We start from the raw sequence: 24650 nt of genomic DNA on the forward strand, positions 1-24650 counted from the left end.
GGAGGGCCAGCATCAGCTTCACCTGAGAGGTTGTTAGGCTTGCAGAATCTCAGGACCCAGCCAATTGAATCTGAATCTGCATTTTAATTCACAGGCACATTAAAGTTTGAGACGCACCGGTCCAGGTGGTGGCAAAGAGGCCAGCCCACTGTTCTGCTTCTCAGCCCCTCCTCCTCCCCACCTCTGCTAGTCTCTTAAGCAAAGCTCAAACCTGCAATGGTCCTGAACAAAATTTCTGCAAACCCCTAGAGTGTGGGGAGAGGGCGTGCAGGAGGTGCCCCCGCCGCGGACCGCAGGGAGTAAGCGCGACTGGATTGGTCGCTTGCTCCAGTTCCCGGTTCCAGCACCCGGAGTGTAGACACGCCCCCCGACCCTCCCCCTCACCTCTACCCGCCGCAGCCGCTACCGCCTGCCTCCCGCCGGCTGCCACAAAAACCCGGAGCAGCTGCGTGCGCTCATGGACAGTCCTCCGAGGGGAGAAGCCGGGCAGCTGGGCATGCTCAGTAGCTGGGGGAGGTTTGGGTGGAGAGTAGAAAGCCGTGGCTCTGCCTCCCACCCCCTCCCTCTGGCCCCCGCCCCCCTTGCCCCTTCCCAGCCCGTAGTAGTTCCCCAGCGTGCTCCCGGGGAGACCGGGAACATGGCGCTGGGAGCGATGTAGCAGCTGAGGAGAGGCTGAGGCACCGCCGCTTCGCTGACAGCCGGCCGCCAGGTAGGCAGGCGCGCCTGGTGGGGCTGCCTGGGTGGGTGTCCGCGCAAGGAGGGGCGCCTGCGGGGACGCGCGCCGCTGGTACCCGGAGCATCTCGCTTTGCCGGGAGAGGATTCGAAGAGGACCTCTGTGACAGCGCGATCCTGCATCTCCTAGGAGATGCAAAGGCTAGGGACCTGCTGCCTGAAGGGTAGCTATCGGGACCGCCCACCCCCAACCCTTGCGCTGCTCTCCAGCCTGGGCTTTCTACGGGTCAAATAAAGGATAGTTCCATTTTGCTGGGCGGGAGGGTGTGGGGGAGAACCCCGAATTCCAGCCCTGAGAGCTCTAGTACCCCGAACGGCTTGCAAGCCCAGTATCAGTTCTTTGTGTGTATACAGCCGCGCACGCCCTGGGGGTGCCACGGTGCTGCTTTTCCCGAGGAGTGCTGGACATATTGCCAGGGCAGGATTCCCTATGGTTTTTGCCTTTTGGCAGGTGTGGACTGGAGGATGCAATAGCTGAGCCTTTATGGGGCTGTGTTTTCCTTTGTTATTTGCCTGTGTGCGTGTGTGAGTGTGTGCACGCGCGTGGTGGGTTGTAATGGAGAGAGAAAGAGAACTTCTGCTTGTGGGCACCCTTGTGGGCAGGGCGTGGAAGAGGATTTCAGTTATAAACTCTTGTCAAAATTGTGTGCCATGCCAGCCTCCTAGAGGGTAAACTTGAGAAGTCCAAGGATCATCACTGCTCAGTTTGGAGGATAAGTGTGATCGCCCTTCTTGAAACCATGTGTGTATATGGAGCTTTCAACTCCATATATGAGTTAATTTGTCAACATTAGATATCAATTAAAGAAACCTGAAGCACTGAGGCTATTTATAGTGGCCTTTTTAAGGCCAGAATAATAAAGAAAAATAAAAGTTGGCACAAAGCCAGAGGAAAGTGTCATTGTTAATAGCTGATGACAGCTTGAAAGACTGAACACACTTTTAGAGAAATCAGGAAACCTGGAATTCTGCGGAGTTCTACCAAGACATAGCCACAGGGGCTTAGGTAACTCACAAAATCTCTTATGCAACCGCTTCTCTTCTGGGACTTGGAGGTTAAAGACACTCTTTCTCTTACCTGATGCAGAAGGACTAGATGCTTTTTAGAAGTCCCTCCTACGCTAGAATTCTATAAAATTGACACCTTATAATAATAGTTGTGCCACCTTAGATTTGTATATCTGTTATGTTCAACAGGACAACAACTCAGTGTTGGGGAGAAAGGTAGATTTAAAGCATGCACTTATTTTTTGCTTTATAATCTAAAGGATGGGCATCTTGGAATATGAAGTTTGGAGACAGTTTCCTCTGCACTCACACTATTTTTATAGTCTTGTTAGGTGGCGAGAATGAGTCAGTATCATCAGAATGAAGTGGGGAATACATAAGGAAAATGCATTTAAGTAAATTACAGCCATAAATGTCCAATCTGATGATAATACCTTGACTTGGAATACATTTGTTCAAGGCAGATGCTCTGCTAAATGGAAGCCATAGAAGCCAATGGCAAGTTCATTGGTAATATTGGCCTTAGACTTAAAATCTGTGTTCTTCTGTGAATAGGTAGAGATTGTAATAGGTCTCTGCAGCTTTTTGTTTTATTTAAAAATGTGAGTTTTAATTGCAAGCATTGAAAATCTAGTCTGGCAGTGCCTCTCCACTCTGTCAGGGCTTGTTGAAATGCTGTAGGTATGGGAGGCAGGTGTTTGAACTCTGACTCTTCTATGGCTAGCTTTGTGATTCTGGGAAAATTACTTAACTCTTCTAAGCCTTAGTTTCCTCACTTATAAAACAGTTCTAGGAGTAGTAAGACCTGCCAAAATAAGTAGATACATAGATTACTCATAATTCCAACCACTAGGAAAATGGTGGTGACCATTATGAGTATAAGGGAAATGGATATTTACTGAACGTATACTCTGTGCCCTATATGATGATTCAGGTTAAAACATGTGATTTCACTTAAATTTCCCAACTGTATTCGTTTCCTGGGGCTGTTATAACAAGTCACCAAAAACTGAATGGCTTAAAACCACAGAAATTTATTCTCTCATGATTCTGGGGGCTAGAGGTCCAAAATCAAGGTGTTGTCAAGGCCATGCTCCCTCCAAAACCTCTAAGGGAGGATCCTTGCTTGCCTCTTCCAGCTCTGGTAGCCCTAGACATTCCCTGGCTTGTGGCAGCATAACTCCAATCTCTGTCTCTGTCTTCACCTGGCATCTTCCCCTCTATCTCTGTCCCTGTGTCCAAATTTCCCTCTTCTTATACAGACATCATTCATATTGGATTTAGGACCCATTCCTTTTCAGTATGACCTCATATTAATCAGATTACTTTTGAAAAGGCTTGATTTCTAAATTCACAGGTTCTAGACGGGCATGAATTCTTGGGAGACATTCTTCAGCCCAGTATACCAACATCTCTATGAAACTGTGTTTAATGACAACATTAACGTTATGTGAGCATAACAGCAGGAGGTAAAGATAGAGTAGCATGGGTTCAGAAAAGACTTTAAAGATTATTTAAGCCAACTAATCTATTTGAGGCTTTATATACCCAACCATGGTAGGGAAGAGGGTTCAAAGGTACCTCACTTATGCATGTCACTTACCTGGGTGTTTAAGAGCCAAGACAAACCAGGACCTGGCTCTTCTATAGGTATCTCAAACATACTCTCTCCTCAACTGATTTGTTGATGTTGCCTTCCATCCTTTTTGCTACCCTTCCAAGCCAATGCAAAACAAACAAAATACATTAAACAATAATAGCAACAAAGATAAGCTAGTCCTTCTTAACCTGGTAAATGACACCACTGTCCATGGAGTTTCTTTAACCAGAAACCCAAGAATCACCTTTGATGCCTCCGTTCCCTTGGCATGCAAAACCATCATGCAGTCTTATAAATGCTATTTTCTATATAGATCTCTAAATACATCTTGATCGTTTCTTTCAATCCCCACCATCGCCACTATCAAACTTTAAGTTATCATCTCTTATCTGGACCACTAGTCTTAACTTCCTAACAAGACCCCTGATTCCTTGCCTGGCTCTTCTAATACTTCATCCAGAGCAGATAGGATAATGTCAGTTCCCTATATAAAATACCACCCACACACCTGGGACAGATTCCAGAGACTCCTAGAGCCTTTGGTACTTGGCCAGCCTCATCTTGTGCATCTCTTCCTCTTGCTGCTGTCACACTGACCCTGTGTGTTTCTGGAACATCCCCAACCACTTCCCTCTATATTTTTCCAGCCTGGGTCGTACTTGTCCCTTGGGCTTCCTTGACCCCTCTTCCCCACTAACACAACACTCTCATCATCCTTTTACTTTTATTCCACAGCACTTACCTCAGTTTATAATTGCCTATTTATTTGTTTGGCCATGTCTGTAAGCTCTATAATGGCTATTTATTTTATGTCTTATATACAGAAGATTCTCAATAAACATTTGGCAAATGAGTGAAGGAATGAACACTCTGCCTCGTGGTATTTTCCTGTGCCAACTTAAAGATCTGATTTTTAGGTTTTTTTTTTTTCTTTCTAAACTGGTATAGAAAGAGCAATTTAGAACCTTATTCTGACTTCAAAAGGGGAGTATTCTTGGCTTTAACAAATGCGTCTTTTAAGAACTGGTTTAGGCTAGAAGTTAAGAATTGAGCCAAAATATTTTTTTGGCAACTGAGATTTTTGTAAAAATACATCAATCAGTCAAAAAATATTCTGCAAATATTTATTACATGTGTATATTTGCCATGCTAGGCTCTTGGAAGACAATGGTGAACTAGACTTTCAGTTTTCTGGAAACTAATAGTAAACAATAAATCACAATCATAATGTATAATAATAAATAAATAATACACTTAATTATTTGTTGAGCTTCTATTATATGCCAGTGTCTCTTCAGTTCCTGTATGTAATCATCACTATTGCCCCCAATCTTTCCCGGTAACACAGAACCCCACACTTATAGGAGCACAACAAATATTTTGTGAATTAATAATTTGCTGGTACTATTATCTGGATCTTTTGATATAGGAAATGTATGCTTATCTGGGGAAAAATGTGTCTGCTCATATATAGAAGAGCATGCAACTGCTTTCCCAGCATATTTAGGTGGGCCCTGTTTTATTTTAAAAATCATCCTGGCCATTATCTCTGGAGTTAAATCAGGAGACAAATTGCTTTTTATATGGCACCAAGTTCCTGGTGTGTTTCTGTCAAAATTCTGAATTGTTTTATTGTTTAATTTGTCCTGTTTAATCTAAGTGAGAAATGACTTAATGTCTCTCATTCAGAGCCCTTTTTGTAGTTTTGAATAGTAAGACCGAGTGCCCAAGGGAAAAGAATGTAGTTCAACAGAGGAGCACATGTTACGTTTTAGATTTCTAAGGTGGCTCAATTTCAGGTCTTTATATTAGTATCATAAAAAGGTGATTTTAAAAAATAAGTAGTAAAATAGCATTTAATGCCTATGCTTAAGTAAAGCTTTTCAATAAGTAACCAAAAATTATACGGTGTGTCTTGAGTTTGTTTAAAAGTGATGGATATACAATTGGATTAATTAAAACCTAAAGGAACTAGTAAGAAATTTCAGAAAGGTCATTGGTTATAGAATACATGTTCAAAAATCGATGGTCACCCCAAATGCTGGTGTTTTACTAACTAAAAAGTAGGATAGAAATGATTCTATTCATGAAGTCATAAAAATATACATTGAGTAGGAAAAATAAGAAATGTACGTAAAATACTTGGGAAAAATAAGAAATATATACAAGCCTTTGTAGAAAGCTATACAATTTTACTCAAACCAATAAACTGAGAAGAAAACAAATGAAAGATATACCTTATGCTTTGGTAGAAAGATGAATATTATGAAATGGTTATTTTTCCCAGATCAATTATATAGTTTTATTACATTGGGATTTGGGAGAACCTTACAAAATGAGTCGAACATCCATCTGGAAGAATCACTATATAAAAATAAAAGAAAACTTTTCAAAAGAATAGTAGTGGTGGCAGGGGAGGTGAGTGTTGGTGGTTAAGACGGGAGGTAGTGGTCAATACAGGTGGTGTGGGGTGTGGAGTTCTGGGGATGGTGGAGGTGGGGGAAGTTTGATGGTAGAGAAGAATACATGAAGATGGTGGGATGAGGCGGTATGGGTGGGGGCGGTGAGTGGTAGATGTGGGTGGAGGGGGTGAAGGTAGGTAGATGGGAGCTGCAGTGGTAATGAGTGCCGTTGTTGAAATAAAAATAAATTTGATCATTGAACTACAATCATTATAGCAATGTAGTACTGGTGTAAGAATCGATTGATAGCTCAGTGGAATAGAAGAGCTCGGAAACAGATTTAGGTCATTGTTAGAAACAGAAATATGACGGAGAAAGTATTATGAAACAGTGAGGAGTATTTGACAAAAACGTCTTGGAAATAGGCTAAGCATATAGAAAACATTCAACTAAGAACCTCTGTTTACATGACCTTCCAAACGAAATTCCACGTAAATTGCTAAGTTTATATGCAAGGTGTAAAACAAAGCTAGAATAAAATATTTAATTTTAGGGGAAGTACTTTTTATATATAAAATCAATTGGAAGAATCACAAAGCAAAGCATAGATTTGAATGCATTTTAAACTTTCATATGCAGAAATGTATGTATTTTAAAGCAGAGCAGAATAATGGAAAATAATATTGACACCAAACATGACAGGATAGTTCACAATAGCCCTGAGGAACTCTTGCAAATCAATTAGTAAACAATAGCACCCCAATAGAATTGTCCAAATATACGAAAGCATATTTCGAAAGGAAGAAATAAAAGACCAATGCACATGTTTAATTAATGCTATTACTATTAATCCCAGAAATGCAAATAAAAATGAAAATGAGGTGCCATGTTTTATGCATTAAATAAGTAAAAAATACAAAAAATAAACTCAATACTGGCAAGGATGCAGTGAGAAGGACAATCTCTTTCATTACTTGTGGTGGGAGGGTTACATAATACAACCTTCCTACAGAGAAGTTTAAAAATACTTGTCAAAAGGTCTGTCAGGCACAGTAGCTCATGCCTGTAATACCAGCACTTTGGGAGGCCGAGGCAGGCAGATCACTTGAGGCCAGGAATTTGAGACCACCCTGGCCAATGTAGCAAAACCCCATCTCTTCTAAAATACAAAAAAATTGCTGGGTGTGGTGGCACACTCCTGTGATCCCAACTACTTGCAAGGCTGAGGCAGGAGAATCACTTGAACCTGGGAGGTGGAGGTTGCAGTGAGCCGAGATTGTGTCATTATGATCCAGCTTTAGTGACAGAGTAAGATTCTGTTGAAAAAAAAAAAAAAAAAAGAAAAAGAAAAAAATTGTCAAAAGCTTTTAAAAGTGCAAATTAATTGACATACCATTTCTCTTGCTTTTTATTTTATGTTTGTTTTTGTCTTTGCTAAGGAAGTAGATGCAGGCAAAATTATGTATTATATTTCATAGTAATAAAAATTAAAAACAACCTATATAACTAGAACTTGGGAGCTGGTTAAAGACATTTAAGATCCCAAGATAACATACTTTTATATAGCTATTAAAATTAATCATTTTGAAGACTATATAATGACATGATACAAACTTCACCACAATTTTAAGTGGAAAAAAACAAAATGCACTACTACATATATTGTATCATTAATATGTGTTTTGTGAAACGAAAACATGATGCAGGTATATAAAAGAACAAAATTAAAAAGTTAGGCAATCTCTGGGTGGTAGAAATATGGATGGCTTTTATTTTGCTACACTTTTCCAAATTTTAAAAAATGTAGTAGATGGGCACGGTTGCTCACACCTGTAATCTCACTGCTTTGGGAGGTTGAGGCAGGTGGATCACCTTGAGCTTAGGAGTCTGAACTAGCCTGAGCAACATGGCAAAACCCTATAATTACAAAAAATAAAAAAGTTAGCTGGACGTGGTGGTGCACAATTGTAATTCCAGCTACTCAGGAGGCTGAGGTGGGAGGAATGTCTGAACCCATAAGCCGCAGGTTGCAGTGAGCCAAGATTGCGCCACTGTACTCCAGCCTGGGCAACAGAGGGAGACCCTGCCTTGAAAAAGAAATTAGTCGTTAATGTGTTCTTTTATGAATCAAAAAAAAAAACTCGCTATTTTACAAATAAGCAGTGATATACATTTAGGTTGTAATTATTCATTTATGTAACAAACATTCATTGATTATCTCTTGTGTCAGGGGCTCTGCCATGTGTATCAGCAATGACTCCTAGATTGCATGCAAATGAAAGAAACTCTGCCTAACTCCAGCAAAAGGAATTTACTAGAAGGATATTAGGAAGCTAAAAGAATTTCCAGAAATGTGGTGGGGGGGGTGGGGAATCCCCCAACATACACACACACACACACACACACACACACACACACACACACGCACACACACACACCCCGAAACAGCTTGGAAGCAGACGAAGCTATTCGGCTCCAGGTCTAGTTATCAGGCACTTGAGAAACAGGCCCCAGCCAAGAATGACTTGTTCAGAGCTTGACCACAGTCCACTGGCTGTTATGCTTGAGGTTCTTTGTAGAAGTGGGGTGCCTTGATTAGCAGGCCCACTACCCCTTTCCAATGAAAGAAACCCAAGAGACGTGACGGGTGCTGAAAAGCCAAAACCAAACCAAGCCAAAACATAAAAAGACAACAGAAATGCCCATTATCTTAGGACTAAGAGGCAAACAGGGTTGAATATCAGCCATCCCTCTCTCCCCCTCCAATAGGAAACATTTGCTGTGACGTGAGAGTTTAACTTAAGGTTCATGGAATAATGTTCACTGTGATGTGCATCATTAAAGGTGCAGTGTGGGTGCCCTACACAGAAGATACTTTTTCTTTTTGGAGCCAGAAGTGACATATCAGGAAGAGTGTGGCTTTTCAGCTTGATCCTCATATACCAGCAGGAATTTCGAAAGGAAGGTCCCATTTTCTCAGGTAGGAGAAAATCCTAGAAAGGGATAATCTGAAAGAAACAGTGTAGCAGAAGAAAAAGGTATAGTTTGGAAATAGATTAGGTACCAAACACAGGTCTAGCCTTCTTTTCTGAATTATCTTATGTTCTTCAAGCCCAATGGTCGTGTTTCAGGTTAGTTCACCATGAATACAAGGCTCTTGGTTCAATTAACTTTGGTTAATAACTAAAGTTATTATTAATCAAATATTAAAAGATCATGCTTAGATCAGTGTGTATTCTTACTGCAGTTCTCACCATCAATAGGAAATGTCTGTGGCTGTCCAGGTAACTTAACAATCATGTTGTTGCTTTTATAAACTCTTTATAAACTTTTCTGTGAAGAAAGATGACTTGTAAGTGGAAGGGGGAAAAAAGGCAATTGTTCTTCACTTGCACTAAAAACAGGACAGAGAAAATAATCTTAAATTAGCAAGAGAGGTCCCTGCCCTGCTCACTGCACAGAGGGCTCCACTATTCTGCACTCCAACTTCTCAGCACCTGGACAGCCCTGCTCTTCTGCAACAATCAAAGAGCCCATGCACTCCCTAGAGCCCTTTGCTTCCTTCTGAGCCTTGCTCTGCATAGCTGGGACCTTGGAATTTACTTCTCATGGGGCTCCTGGGCCCAATGGGGGCTGAAAAAAGACTGTTGGTGGGAGGTTAGATGGAGCTTGGACTTGTGGACTTTGTAGTCTCAACACGGGTGCTGGAGGCCATGATAATAAGAGAAAGAGATGTGGAGGGGAGCAAAGACTGGGTCTCCTTGCTTTGCCATGTTCTGGGATTCAAGTATTCTAAATTTAAACCTGGCTTCTAGGTTGCTATAAAGGCATATTTATCAAGCTAGGAAGACATAATACATTTAAATTAACATTTTTAGCTTGATTTACAGTATTTATATATTGAGATCTGTAACATGTGGGACTCCTTTTATACTCTTGTTTCTCAAATATTTGGATCAGGCCTGCTCAGGTAACTGCTTTAGAAAAATAACACTCAATTGTTGAGACACACGTGCATAATTAGCTAATCATGCAATGGCAATGTAGATTATAAGAAAAATAGATTTCACCTTTGTGATTATAGCTAACATATTGAACAAGATGTGTTAAGCCCACATCCAAGTATTTTACCTATGTATATTAGTTAGTCTTCATAAGAGCACTGTAAAATAAGTCACTCAAGGCAAATATCATGCAGCTAGATAGAGTCAAGAAGCCTTGGATCGTCTGAATCCACAGGCCATAAACATTGTGGTATACAGCACTTCAATGGATAAGAAAAGTTTTGTTTGCAATCCTTGAACCTTAAATAATTTAAAAGTCACTGGATTAATCAGCCCAATTTGACTCTCCAATACTCTCGAATCCTCAGATTCAGCATTTCTGTTCTTGTAGATTTCCTCATGAAAAGGGAGGGTAAATGCATTGACTGCCTGGCTGTGTTTGGTATTATAATTAACCGAATGTTCCAAACCAAAAATCAATATTTGGTTGCTTGTATAAGAAGAAAATTTAACTTACATTTTTAAACAGATGTCCAGTTGTGAGATTTCCTTTGGTAATTTCCAACGGAATTGCCATTGTGTCATTGATGATTAAGGTAAATTGGCCATAAGGAGTACCTTGGTTTCTCTAAAGCACTGGTTCACGCCCCTACTACTCTTTCATTGCCCTATTGTCCAAATGAACCAAGAAGACTTTCTGGTTCCAATCAATAGTAGTTCCATCATTCTTTCGATAGCAACTTACATAATGGGGGAAGGAAAGGAGGAAGGGAGGGAAGGTAAGAGAGAGAAAAGAGAGAGAGAGAGAGAGAGAGAGAAAGAAACTCCCACATTTGGTTCCAAATATAAGCTCTCTGATAGACACAACAGTTATTAGCTTCAATTAAAATTCAAGGCTGGAATACTATTTAAGAATTTCTTTAGCTATTTTCTAGAGGGAACTTCATGTGTTTGCTTTTAATGGTCACTGTAATCATGCAAATGGTGTTTGTATAATACTGATTTTTTAGCTAATTGTTTTTAACTATCAGCTGTATTGCCCTTATTTTATAGCTACATCACAGTTTACCGACCCAGGAAGTGAACTTCTTGGAAGAACAGAAAATGTACACTTATTTGTTTTAAAAAAAGATTATTCCTCTAAAGTAGGAACAGTTGCTATGTGGGTATGATTTAACCTCTAAAAATAAAAACACTGATGGACGAGGGGGATTTAAAAAAATTTTACAGAAACAACTTAGGGTTTTCTCATCCTGGTGGTTTTTAAGACAATGTTCTTTCTTCTCTAGGCATTAGAAATGCCAAAACCTCACAGATAGGAAAACAAACAAACAAAAATAATTTGCCAATAATATTTGAATAATAGTTATTCATGCCTTGAGTTAAGTAGTGGTTTTTTTAGCCCCTTTTGAGGGTTTTTAAGTTAACAGCTACCTACCTGCAAGTTGTGTACTATCTCTTCAGGACTCCAAGTAGAGTCTACTTTTCTCCCACCCTCACAGTTAAGCAGTATCTAAATTTGCAGCTTGGCTGGGCACGGTGGCTCACACCTGTAATCCCAGTACTCTGGGAGGCTGAGGTGGACAGATCACCTGAGTTCAGGAGTTTGAGACTAGCCTGGTCAACATGGTGAAACCCTGTCTCTGCTAAAATAAATATATATATATGTGTATATATATATATATATATTAGCTGGGTGTGGTGCCACATGCCTGCAATCCGAGCTACTCAGGAGGCTGAGGCAGGAGAATCACTTGAGCCTGGGAGGTGAAGGTTGCAGTGAGCTGAGATCTCACCACTGCACTCCAGCCTGGGCGACAAAGCAAGACTGTGTCTCAAAATGAATGAGTGCATGAATGAATGAATGAATGAATAAATAGCAACCTAAAAAACCTTTTTTGCATGTGCCCTTCCCTGTCTCCACTGCCATTCCCCTTTGTGTCTCTCAATTAGATCTGGTATCAGTCTCCTGTCTGTTCTCTTTCCTTTCTACCCCCAAAATGATTTTCTGTTATCTGAGTATCACCCCTTCATTGAAAACTTCCTATCCAGCTACAACCTTCCCCCACACCCCTCAAAATCCTCCCACATGGTTCTGATTGTTCCTCTCAGTCATCACAATGTTGTATGTGTGTGTGTGTGTGTGTGTGTGTGTGTGTGTGCGCGCGCGTGTGTGTGTGTGTATATATATATATATATAAACTTAACTCCAGGCAAGAGTTCTTCTTGCACTAAACTGGGAACTCTTCTTAAGAAGGCATTTTGTGCTTCATCTTCATATCCCTAGCACCTGGCTTTACACCTGCACATGTCAGGTCTTTAATAAATGTCTATGGATGAATGGATATTACCCAGGCTAAAAAATTTGAATACAAATGCAAAAGGGTGGTACCGTGATTTAAAAGGTCACTCAAGGCAAAATATCATGCAGTTAGATACAGTCAAGAAGCAGAGTCAAACCCTGTATCATCTGAATCCAAGGCCATCAACGCTGTGGTATACGGCAACTCAGTGGATAAGAAAAGTTCTGTTTGGAATCCTACACAAAAATTGGCTAATCCAAAATAATCTAATCTAAAAGTTATCTATTTAAAAAAAAAACACAAACAAATGAATTTCACACTAATATTAGTTTTCTATTTTCTGTAAATAAAAAAGAGGTAGAGAGAAAGATTAAACCCCCTACCTGTTTCTGGTTGGAGAAAGACAAAAATTCCAATATTGAATATGGGTGTAAGGTAGAGATTCTAAACACATGGAGAAGAGAGAAAGCAATGAAGCAAACTATAAGCTGAGAGCCGGCTTTCCAACAATAGAGTAAATAAACTGAGCTTCTTAAAAACATTGAGAATAATTATTTGATTGCTAGATGCAGTTTAACACCTACTGCTCTATTGTCCCAAGGCTGGTATGAATACGCCTAATTGGTGGTGTGATTTCTGCTCAAACATCATTTGATTTGTATAGCGAAGGCTGGGGTTTTGTTCAGTTTTGCCCAAGTCTTTGGCACCAATGTTTCCATAGGAACAGATGCACTATAAAATGAGGAAGAAATCGGAAAGTTTGGGAGCAAAATCAGTCAAAGTGAGTGATCCAAGCAAGGGGTTCCCCAGGGTGAGTCCCAAGGGCTTCTGATCAGATATATTTGTGACAGAATCACCAGAGATAGAAGATAGAATCTTCTTGGATGATAAATGCCAGGGATTTTTTAATGCAGTGTATGGATACTATCTATGACAGCAGTTACCTTGTGTACTTCAGCTTGGTTTTCTAAGGCAAGTTTCTGTGTCGGGATATTAGGAATCTACACTGGTTGAAAGAATTACTTACCATTTAGAGCCTACTAACACCTAGGTAACAGGATATAAAAACTGGATATTTTACTATCTTTGAAATCTAATTAAGCTATCCTTCTAAAGCTGGAAAGTGTGGAACACTGTGAATTCGATTAGGTACTTGATTATGTCCATTTAGAGCAGTGTCTAATTTTGTGGTATAGTTGTGTTCTGTTTAACACACACAAGTGTGAAGCTTCTCAGAAAAAAAAATCTAGATTTCTGACTTTTTCAAAAAATCACACACACAAATACACAGACATACACAGTTGCAAAATTTGTCAACACTACCCATGTTTCCTCATGGCAATCATTTGCTGTAGCTGAGTAGCAGCTGCCTCTAACATGGGTCGGTCATGGAGTCTTCACTTTGCCACAGTCCCCATCACTCCTTACTGCCTATCATCAGGCCATTTTACTTGTTTATGTTACCCTCTTGGTAATTAAAGTCTTTTGAACTTATAAATTTTGAAGTAGGATGAGTATTGCTCTATATTTTTGGATCATTTTATCCTTACATATTGTGCCTTCTTAATCTTGCTTCCTGAAAATATGGACCAACTTATTTAATCATTTAAATATAAGGCAAGTGACATTTTAGAAAAATGCATGTTAAAAATTTTATCCTAGAAAAAAAATTTAGAAGTAAAACTTCACTCAGATAAGAAGTTTATTTAAAAGGATAGAGTTTAGAGATATTTGGTGGAAACATTTACATAGTTAGATGGGCTTCTGCAACTAATTTTTCAATATTTCTTTTAACACTGGACAATTTTAAAAAATTATGTTGTGTTTTATTTGAACTAAACTGAAATGGAAAAAGAAATCATATGGTCTTGAGCTTGCTGGAGGTAGGGATAATCAAAATGCAAAAGGATGGTATCATATTTCATATGATATTATCATCTGGAAAATATAAAACATTCACAATGCAACTGTGCCCACAGCAGTGAAGCAGAACCTTATAAATGAGACGCATTCTATAGAATGGCTGGAAAAATCTCAAAATCAATATTGGAATCACCCAGGGCGACTAAGAATAATGATATCACTGTACCTTACTAAAAAATAATGAAAAACAAGTGAGATAGAAAATTCCAGAGTTGTCCCTAGAGTTTTTATGTGTTTGGGATAGAAGGATGATGGCAATAGCTTCCCATTTCTTTTCAGACCTCAGTTTTATTTTAAACACAGAGCACAGTCCAACCGCTGAAAGAATTTTCTTTTCTACAAAGACCAGGGTGTGCAATGACTGTGAATATCACTGTAAAACAGAAGAACATTTGGCTCTAAGTTACTCACCTAACCAGTAGTAGTAAAACAAGATAATGGGATCTGTTTATTAGAGTGGTGTCTGTTTATGTCTACTTTGTCCTGTGATGGCTAGATTAAGAAATAATCTAGGAAACAGATATTACAGTGACCACTCCCAACTAGTCATTTACCCATTCAGCAGCTGCACATTGAGCACTACTATGCTTACTTCCAGTGGCATGTAGCATGAGGGGACACATCAATGAACATAGATAAACGGAGAGACACGCAGGAAACAGCATAATAAATAAATGTATAGAGTGCCAGAAGGATCATCAGTGTGTTGATAAAATAGAGTGGGATAAAGGAAATCAAAAGAGCTGGGATGGGTGCTGGTAAAGGGCCTGATTTTAAATAGGATGGTTAGAATAGGCGTATTTGAGAAAGTGACATTTGAAGGAGGAGTGGATACTATCATGTAGATACACATGGAACAGCATCCCAGGTAGGGATGGGGACCATTTTTGCACTGCATTCCAATTTGCGTATGATTTGTCTCCTGCAAAGATCCTCATGCTTTTTCATTTGGAATTAGAATTTTATTACTGATTTAAACCCTAACCTCATTCTAATGCTGCTAAAGACACTATTACTCCAGTCCTGGCAATTCTTCTCTAGATAAATCGTAACTGCCGTTTGGATTTTTTTTTTTTTTTTTTAAGACAGGGTCTCACTTTGTTGCCCAGGCTGGTCTTGAACTCCTGGCTTTAAACAATCTTCCTGCCTTGGCCTCCCAAAGTGCTGGAATTATAGGCATAAGCCACCACACACAGCCTTCCTTTTGGAGATTTAATATTCTTTTTCCATTTTGTTTTAATTCAAGTGAAACACAACAGGAATTTTTTTTTGTAATTGTCCAATGTTTAAAAAGTATGAAATTATGACACACACTAGGTACTTGATAAGTTATTTGTTTGGTTATAGAAAGAAAAGGTATACCTCAGAGTTAGAACAGTGACAGTAGCAGTAACAAAATTCTTTGAAAATGTATTATATGCCAGATATTGTGTTATATGTTTTATAAATACTATCTCATTTAATTCTTGCAGTAGGCTTATAAGTTAGGTGTTAATCATTATTCTCATTTTATGGCTAGTAAATAGCAGATTGTGCTGCCTTGCTCTATTGATGAAGATTATTCTTCTACAAGCATTAAAAAAAAGGTAAAAAGTATTTTCTCAAGTTCTAATCCCAATTCCTTTAACCTCCTCTACTTTAGTTAGGAATCCCCCCTCCCCCAAGAAACAGACCTTGAGGCAAGGATTCAAGAGCAAGAAGTTTACTTGGAACATTCATGAAATACCATTAAGAGAGAGGGAAAGTAACACATGGAAGGAAAGTATATTAGTCTATTCTCACACTGCTAATAAAGGCATACCCGAGACTAGTAATTTATAAAGGAAAGAGGTTTAATGGACTCACAGTTACACGTGGCTGGGGAGGCCTCACAATCATGGTGGAAGACAAAGGAAGAACAAATGATCATCTTACATGGCGGCAGGCAAGATTACTTGTGCAGGGCAGCTTCCATTTATAAAACCATCAGATCTTGTGAGACTTATTCACTACCATGAGAACAATACAAGGGAAACCACCCCCATGATTCAGTTATTTCCACCTGGCACCACCCTTGACACATGGGGATTATTATAATTCAAGGTGAGATTTGGTGGGGACACAGCCAAACCATATCAGAAACTGTCCATTCCTGCTGCTATAACAAAATACATTACACTGGGTAGTTTTTAAATAATAGAAATTTATTTCTCATAGTCCTTGAGGCTTGGAGTCCAAGATCAAGGCACCAGCAGATTTGGTGTCTGGAAAGGGCTTCTCCTGTGCTTTAAGATGGCATCTTGTTTCCATGTCCTCCAGAGGAAAAAGGAAGAATGCTGTGCTCTCAAATGGCAGAAGGGAAAAAAAGGAATAAACATACTTCCTTAAGCTTTTTTATAAGGACATTAATCTCATCCATGACAATGGAGCTCTCATGGCCCAATCACCTCCTAAAGACTCCACCTCTTAGTATTATTACCTTCAGGCTTAAGTTCCAACACGTGAATTTCAGAGGGATATGTACATCTAAACCAGAGCAGAAAAGCTGCCAAAATTGGAGTATTAAAATAGAGAAACGGGGAAATGATATAAAATCATGCCTTCAAAAAAGTCTACCCAAAGGGGAGAGAATTGAGATATTTATATACCAACTCCCATCAGTTATTAGTTGAAGGCTGTTCTAAGAGAATGTTAGTTTCTCTGTACTTCCAAGCTTCCATGATTTGGAAAAGCTCTTAGGAACACAGATACTGACTGTTGGAAGTCAGTATGCATATGAGTGGATAATACAGTGTTTGCTACATCTGTACCTGTTGCTCCCCTTGTCATGTGCCTGCCAAACCTCAGAGATCCTTCAGAAGTTGTTGTAAGAAAAGAAAAATTTATCTTCTACCAGTCAATTGTGAGCTATTGATTGGGCCATTTATTAGTCTAGACAAGAAAAACACATGTACAGTGGGTAAATAAGCATTGAGCCAGAGTTTTAAGTTGCCCTCAAAATCATTTCCAACTGAACAAGACAGTATAACTATAGGTGCTCATTTGTAGATAATTAAGCATGCAGCTGTTATTATAAATGCAGCTAATGTTGAAAAATGAAACAGAAGTAAGGTACAACTGACCTTGTAATGAAACAGAAAGATAAAATATTCCTGAGAGTAAATCATTTGCCCATGTACTGTAATTGCTTTTCTTTACTTATTTATTTACTTTTTATTTGGAGACAGAGTCTCACTCTGTTACCCAGGCTGGAGTACAGTGGCAGGATCTCGGCTCACTGCAGCCTCACCTCCTGGGTTCAGGCAATCCTTCAGCCTCAGCCTCAGCCTCCCAATAAGCTGTGACTACAAGCACGCGCCACCACGCCTGGCTAATTTTTTGTGTTTTTAGTAGAGACGGGGTTTCACTATGTTGCGCAGGCTGGTCTCAAACTCCTGAGCAATCTGCCCGACTTGGCCTCCCAAAGTGCTGGGATTACAGGCATAAGCCACCACACTGGGCCTGCATTCTTGTAGGGTACTGGTGGATCAGTTGATAAGCTGTATCTTCCATGGCATTATTTGGGAGCTATGTATCCTCAAAAATGTGGTTCATGCACATGATCATTTTTAGGAACAGCTATCTTGAAAGTAGGGAAAGTTGGAGAATATATAATACAAAATGCTTTTAAGTCTGTCTTGCAAGAAGCCCCAAACTAAAAATAATTTTGCATGGGGAAAGAAGAGAATGTAACAAGTATGCTGAGTGCAGAAAGGCAAGCGTTAGTCCTCTGTATGTGTGGATAAACAGTAAATGTCAGTGAATTTTAACTGAGTGATGAAGTGCATTTGATCAGGAAAAAGTGAAGAATGGATCTTGGGCAGTTAGCAGCCTGAAGTGGGATTTTAGAAATAACCCAGATGGCTTTCTTGATGAGAATGTATCAGCTGAGGTAGTTTAGGTTAGTAGAGAAAGTGTTTTAAAATTAGCCATCTGCTTCCAACAATTGTGGAGCAAGAAAGGGATCCAAAGTTGAGGTCGTATCTGTGATTGCCAATAGGATACTCAGGTTAGGCAGGCTACAAATTACTGTGCTCTGAAAATAATCACTGTTAACCTTGGATTTGAGATATGGGTGGGCTTTAAGAAACTCATCATCAGTTTTTTGTTATTGTTTTTTTTGAGACAGTCTCGCTCTGTTGCTCAGACTGGAGTACAGTGGCACAATCTCTGCTCACTGCAACCTCTACCTCCTGGGTTCAAGCAATTCTCCCACCTCAGCCTCCCGAGTAGCTGGGATTATAGGGGCCTGCCACCATGCCTAGCTAATTTTTGTATTTTTAGTAGAGACTAGGTTTCACCATGTTGGCCAGGCTGGTCTTGAGCTCCTGACCTCAGATGATCCACCTGCCTTGACCTCCCAAAGTGTTTGGATTACAGGCGTGAGCCAGTGCAATGGCCATCATCATTGGTATGGACAGGAAACCTGTTTTTCACACCAAAAGGCATCATGGGTGCTAGAGTTTCTCACTTGGAGTAGTAGAAAACTGTTCAAAATTTCTGGTGTTCTTAAAGGAATAAAGAGCAGAAATTTGGGGAGAGCTATCAGGACTGTAGAAAGAGTGGTGCTTAGGAGCTTTGCATCACCAACATTGAGCCTTCCTTTACCACCTTGGATTGCTCTAAGTACTGAGCCTGAGTTTACAGTTTCACCCTTCCCTAGCTCTCATTTCAGAGTTTCCCGTTCAGTTCTTTTATATTCAGGGCCTTCATGTTATACAACTTCAGAGGACAACATTCACATCTGAGGTGATTCCAAATTTTGTTGTCCCTACCTTGGTCCATACTTTGTAAAATGGGTCACCTTCCTTCTTAATTATGTGTGCCTTTTGTTCTCCTTTTTTTTCTGAGACAGAGTCTCGCTCTGTCACCCAGGTGGGAGTGCAGTGGTGTAATTTTGGCTCTCTGCAACTTCCACCTCTTGGGTTCGAGCGATTCTCCTATCTCAGCCTCCCAAGTAGCTGGGACTACAGGTGCCCGCCACTACACCTGACTAATTTTTTAATTTTTAGTAGATACAGGGTTTCACTGTGTTAACCAGGATGGTCTTGATCTCCTGAACTTGTGATCCACCTGCCTCGGCCTCCCAAAGTGCTGGGATTACAGATGTAAGCCACTGAGCCCAGCTTGTTCTCCTTTTTTGTCCCATTGGAGTGTAAGAGGCATGAGGGAAGAGGCTAATTTTATCTAGTTAAGATAAAGCATCTTGCATAGCACTGTCCATGTAGAGTTGCTCAACAAATTTTTACTAAACGAATGAATGAATTCAATAAGAATGCTGTGACCTACTGAGACTTAACTTTATGTTAAGTCTGTGTAAAATGTTTTACCTGCTCATCTCCTTTAATCCAAATAGCAGCCCCATGGGGTATATCTTGTCCTCATTTCTCCTTGGAGGACATGAGGAGTAGATCAATGGGTGGAGGCAGTGGGTAAAAACAACTCCTTCAAGAATTTGGATGTGAAGGACTAAACAGTTAAGGATAGAAGGTATAGCTAGACTAGGATGTGGAGTTGAGGGGGAAAATATTATACAAAGATCAAGGGACTTGACTTTAAAAGTTGATGGGAACAAATCAGTTTGGAGAAGGAGATGGAAGATGTAGTTGAGAGTACTGGTCATTGACGGTGTTGAGAAGCTGCACAGAGAAGAATCCAGAGGTCACTGAGGGAGTAGCCCTGAAGAGGAGGACTGTTCCACTGGAACAAGAGGAAAGGAGAGAGGGGGATAGATTCAGGGATATTTTTGGTGGGAAATTGAAATTGTCATCTGACATCTTTTTAATCTTTGAAGAAGAAGGCTGCATTAGTCTGTTCTCACACTGCTAATAAAGACATACCTGAGACTGGGTAATTTATAAAGGAAAGAGGTTTGATGGACTCACAGTTCCACATGGCTAGAGAGGCTTGACAATCATGGCGGAAGACAAAGGAAGATCTAACAGACATCTTATGTGGCAGCAGGCAAGACAGTGTGCACAGGGGAAGTCTCCTTTATAAAATCATCAGATCTTGTGAGACTTATTCACTATCATGAGAACAGCTGAGTGGGGGCCGGCAGTGGGGGTGCGGGGGGAACCCACCACCATGATTCAGTTACCTTCCACTGGGTCCCTCCAAAGATGTGGGGATTATGGGAGCTACAATTTAAGATGAGATTTGGCTGGGGACACAGCCAAACCGTATCAGAGGCAAAGTCATTTATTGAATGTCAGTCAGAGACCTGAGCATTTTGATGGACTTTTGTCAGCAAACCATGGTGGCAAAGTAAAATCTCTAGTGCACATTTTCTTTTGGATCTATCAGAAAAATAGGTTGTGGCCCAATTTAATTAAACTCTAAAATAAGTAGGAGAGGCCTTCTGCATATAGGGGAAATCTCAGTTTTATAAAATGCATTTAAAGAAAATAAGCTTCCCTTCTCCTTCTTTCTACTCTTGATTCATTTTCATGACAGTTGATATTATGAGGAGGAAATAATGAATAGCTTTTCTATAAATTAAACTGGTCTTTGCAGCAGGATGTCAGGGGAAGCTAGGAGTATCTTCAACAGGATTCATTTGTTTGAAAGGGCAGAAACCCAACTCAAAGTGGATCAAGAAAACTAGGAATGTATTGACCTGTATAGCAGAAAAGTCCAGATATACAGCCGGGTCAGTAGCTCAAAACCATTATCCTGGTGCCATTTTCCACCATCTTTCAGCTCTTAGTGTTTTTGTATAGGTTTCTTTCTCAGGCAAACTCTCTTATTTTTCCGGCAACATGGATAGCCCCACTATAGCTCTTGGGTTTAAATCCTACTGATCTCAAAATCCGGCAAAATATACTCTCTAGCCCAACAAAAATCTCAGGATGGAATTTCAGTTGTTCCAATATGACTTTTGTAGGTCACGTGCCAGTACCAGTTTCTGGTCTAATTACTGTAGCCTGGGGAATATGTGGGTTTTTTTATCCCCATCTGGGTCGAAACTCACCCCTAGAGTCAGAAATCAGAGTGGAATTACTTTCTCCCAAACCACATTGACAGGGAATGGGGGTAGAGAGGATCTGCAAGGATTATCAGGAGGCCATGATCAAGCATAGCAAAGAATGCGGTCAGGCAAAACAAAAAAGTTTTTTTTTTTTTTAAATGAACATTTAAAAATGTTCATTAGAGTAGGTAAAAGTAAAATTGAGCAAAGTAATTATAGTCTCCACAAAGATTTCTGACCCAGTGAAATTTCTCTGGTCAGACAGTTTGTTGGCCCTAATTTACTGGACTGATTGCATTTGAAAATATCTATCTTTCCTGGAAATGAATTATAAGTTAGCAAAGACATCATACAGAGATTCTTTAGCCCTATCCTCTTGTGATCTTAGCTCTTCATCTTTGTGTCCTATTTTGCCATTGTACTGCTGCTTCTATTTTGAAACCTTGGTAACAAATAGATTTGTGTTGGTATACCAATTTAGTCTGAAATTAAAATGAAAAATCATTTGCATATTCAGAACCGAACTTAATGAGAGGAAAATTGGTGATAACACTGCATCCTAAACATTTCTCAGGGAAATGAACTTATAGTGAATTAGTGAGGACATATTATCATACCAAGGTAACATGAAACGTATGCAACCAAGCCCTCAACTTATCCTGATTCTTTCTTTGGCTTTCTCATGCAGAGTATATTTTCTCAGTGATTTGAGTGATTTAGTACTGTTTTGTCCTATACAGCTTCATGTTTTGTTAGATCAGTTCAACTTTTGGACAAGACAAATTGGAAAGCAACTTTGATAGCTACTATATGTTATTTGGCTGTTATTATTTAGTTGAAATGATGTCCAATATCCTTGTTTGTTTACACTTGCAGTCCTTTATGCCAGCCTGTGTTCTATTTTTACAGAGATACAGCTATCATTTTGTCTGGTTTAGGATGTTATGCATTCCAAAGAAAGTGGCAAACTTAGAATCCTAATTGGTGATTTTCTTCTGGACCTCTGAGACCATGTTTCTAGTGTTTTCCATGGAATATTATCAGATATATACTTTATGATAATTTCATCCATTCAGAGATTAAATATTACATTGCCCTAGAAATATTAGGGTCTGTGTACATCTGTTCAGGTGTATTTGCTATCCCTGGAATGCTTTAGATTCTTGGTTCTTGCAGATTCTCAGTCTCCTCCGAGATTCATCCTTGTGAGATCCTGCTCCCATGTTGATGGAGTGTGTTTCAGTGAAACTCGTTAGAGCAGAGTAAGAAAGACTTTATTTAGGACCATCATGATAGGTGGAAGGGACCAAGAAATGAGATTTCTCAGTGAGGGACAGAGATTGAGCTTAACTCTGAACACAGCATAGACAAGTAGGAATTTATATAGTCAAAGAGCAGAGTGGGAGTCAATGGAAAATTACCAAGAGGAAACATCTGTGTAAGGAGGATGGCTGAACTGACCTAATAGGATTCTGGCTGAAGACAGGCCACAATAACTAGATATTCCTGAGGAATAGTGGAAGATGAGGAAGAGCCTGATCAGATATGGAGAGTAATCAGATGTCAGGGTGGAGGGATTTTGCTAAAATGACTTAGCACGGTATTTTACTAAAACTGGATTTTATAAGAAAATGAACAGATACTGAAGGTGTTTATTCTGAATTTGCATTTCTTCTTTTGTGTTTCTTTTTAAAAAATCCTTCTTTGATTTTATGACAGAAGCAGTTGAGTATTCATTTTAGATAAATAAAAACTGAATTTTATGTGGCAAAGATAGCTGATGACCCCTAGCTTCTCTGTGTTCCTATGAAGAAGGTCCCACTGCCAGAGATTGGTCATGCCTGGCCTTCACCAGGTATGACGTCATTAATTGAGAATTGATAGCTTTGGAATTTGACATAAATCACAGAGCGTGTGCAAAGGCAGTTTACATAATGGGTAAAAGATTGGATTATGGACTTGGCAGGCATGGATTGCAGACCCTGTCCAGACCATTAGCTGTGAAAATTGGTCAAATTTATTAGTTTCTTTAAGCACTGATTTCCTAAGCATTAAAAAAAAGTAGTATTAGGCACCTTGTTGGGGGTTGCTGTGGGTTGCCATCATCCCTATCCAAATGTGACTCTGGTTTACTTTCTACATATTTTTTTTCACCATCTGAAATTATCTTGTTCATTTATCTGTTTATTTTTTGTTGTCTTTCTTCTTCACCAGTAAGATAACTTTCCATGATTAAGGATCTTGCCTGTTTTGTTTGGCCCTCTACCTCCAGGGCCTGGCAGGTATTAGGACATCACTATTGTGTGTGTTGAAGGAAGAAATGAATGAATAAATCAGACTTAGCAGAGAAGTAGGCATTTAGTAGATGCTCAATAAATGTACTTTATGATGTTTGCTGCTACCTGAAGCTCTCCTATGTGAAGATTTCAGTCTTTCATTTGGATAGGAATTTTTAAAAATTGTATGTATTTAAAATCATGGAAACTGAGAGCCTGAAATTGTAGTAGTTTTGAGACTCCAATTCAGTCAAAAACTGTTATTGAGTGTTCTTATTTACATAGTTCTTTATTTTTAATTTTTATTATTTATTTAGATTTAGAGACAGAATCTCACTATGTTGCCCAGGCTGGACTCAGACTCCTAAGTTCAAGTGATCCTCCTGCCTTAGCCTTCCTAATAGTTGGGACTGTAGGTGTACACCACTATACCTGGTTTGAATAATTCTTGAACTCATATTATACCATACATTTCCTCCTGTAAAAGAAATACCAGAGAAGTCAAGAGACTTCTCAGCAGTTAGTAGCAGACACAGGAGTCCAGGTGACCTGTATTCTCCATACCTTGCATCAGCTGCGTAATAGTGGTTATAGTAGAATAATAGAACTAATACCAGTAGTAATAGTCATGGCTGCTCTACTAGGCAGTGTTCTCTGGAGAAAGGAAGTTTATTATAAGGTATTGGCTTACCTGATTATGGAAGCAGAGAAGTCCCATGATCTGTCTTTAAGCCAGAGACCCAGTCAAGCCAGTTGTGGAGTTCAAAAGCCTGAGAACCAGAGAGAAGGTAGGGATTCCAATCCAAGTCTGAATACCTGAGAACCAGGAGTGCAGAGGGCAGGAGATAAGACTGATGTCCCAGCTCAAGCAGTCAAGCAGAGAGCATATTCAACTTTCTTCTGCCTTTTGTTCCATTCAAGCCCTCAGGGGATTGGAGAATGATGACTCCTGTTGGGGAAGGCAATTCACTTTACTCAGGCTGCTGATTCAAATACAAATTTCTTCTGGAAACACTCTGATAGACACACCCAGAAATAACATTTAGCCAGATATGTGGGCATTCTGTGATCCAGTCAAGTTGACACATGAAGTTAACCATCACAGCAGCTAACCTGTGTTTTACTAATAATGTGACAGATATTATACTCATAATAACCCTGTGATGTTAGTACTATTGCAATCCTTGTATTTCATTTTAATTTTTAATTTTGTAAATTTCCCAGGAACATAAATTCAAGTCGCCCTGAATATATGCTCCCTATAATCTCATATTTCAGATGATAAGGCTTTAGAGAAGTTAAGCAGCTTGGCCAAGGCCACACTACCACTTTCTGAACCTGGTCAAGTCTCTCTCCAGAGCCTGACCTCATAACCCTTAAGTACTGACCCCAGAGTTCCAATCTTCTATAATT

At 39.7% G+C, this 24650-nt stretch overlaps 1 protein-coding gene across 2 annotated transcripts in view; it reads left to right on the forward strand.

Annotated features, from left to right (window-relative positions):
* The first annotated feature begins 395 nt into the window (after nucleotides 1-395).
* PAK5 (p21 (RAC1) activated kinase 5) overlaps nucleotides 396-24650 on the forward strand; it is a 288323-nt gene continuing 264068 nt past the window's right edge. The window contains exons 1-2 of one of the 2 annotated variants that reach the window (XM_032295427.1): nucleotides 434-709; nucleotides 8588-8723. The gene's annotated coding sequence lies outside the window, so the exon portion shown is untranslated. Of the gene's footprint in view, nucleotides 710-8587; nucleotides 8724-24650 lie in introns of both variants that reach the window. The other variant, XM_032295426.1, reaches the window with a different exon arrangement.

This window comes from Sapajus apella, unplaced genomic scaffold, assembly GCF_009761245.1.
Source record: "Sapajus apella isolate SASKATOON/1434 unplaced genomic scaffold, GSC_monkey_1.0 scaffold33, whole genome shotgun sequence".
NCBI lineage: Eukaryota > Metazoa > Chordata > Mammalia > Primates > Cebidae > Sapajus > Sapajus apella.